General features: G+C 44.7%; 1 protein-coding gene across 1 annotated transcript in view; it reads right to left on the bottom strand.

The window, feature by feature from the left end:
• The window catches only part of LOC107702460 (regulating synaptic membrane exocytosis protein 3-like), a 72,116-nt gene that overhangs the window by 19,962 nt on the left and 51,899 nt on the right, over nt 1-255 (bottom strand). The window lies entirely within an intron of this gene.

Genomic DNA, 255 nt, shown 5'->3' with positions numbered 1-255 from the left:
ACGCTTCTAGAGGGCACATAACTCTGAAGTAATGAATTTAGGTAAAGGGGTGCAGAGCCAGTGTTGGTTTTGTAGGCAAACATTAATGCCTTGCATTTTATGCAAGCAGCTACTGGTAGCCAGTGCAAATTGAGCGAGCAGCTATCATCGGATCATCAGGATGGAATGAGCGGTAGAGTGGAGTGTCATCAGCATAGCAGTGATATGAAAAGCCATGTTTCTGAATGACAGAACCTAGTGATGCCATGTAGACAG

The sequence above is a fragment of the Sinocyclocheilus anshuiensis genome, unplaced genomic scaffold (assembly GCF_001515605.1).
Source record: "Sinocyclocheilus anshuiensis isolate Anshui unplaced genomic scaffold, SAMN03320099.WGS_v1.1 scaffold1142, whole genome shotgun sequence".
Taxonomy (NCBI): Eukaryota; Metazoa; Chordata; class Actinopteri; order Cypriniformes; family Cyprinidae; genus Sinocyclocheilus; species Sinocyclocheilus anshuiensis.
The sequence above is the reverse complement of the archived record's forward strand: the minus strand, read 5'-3'. Positions and strand labels throughout refer to the sequence as shown.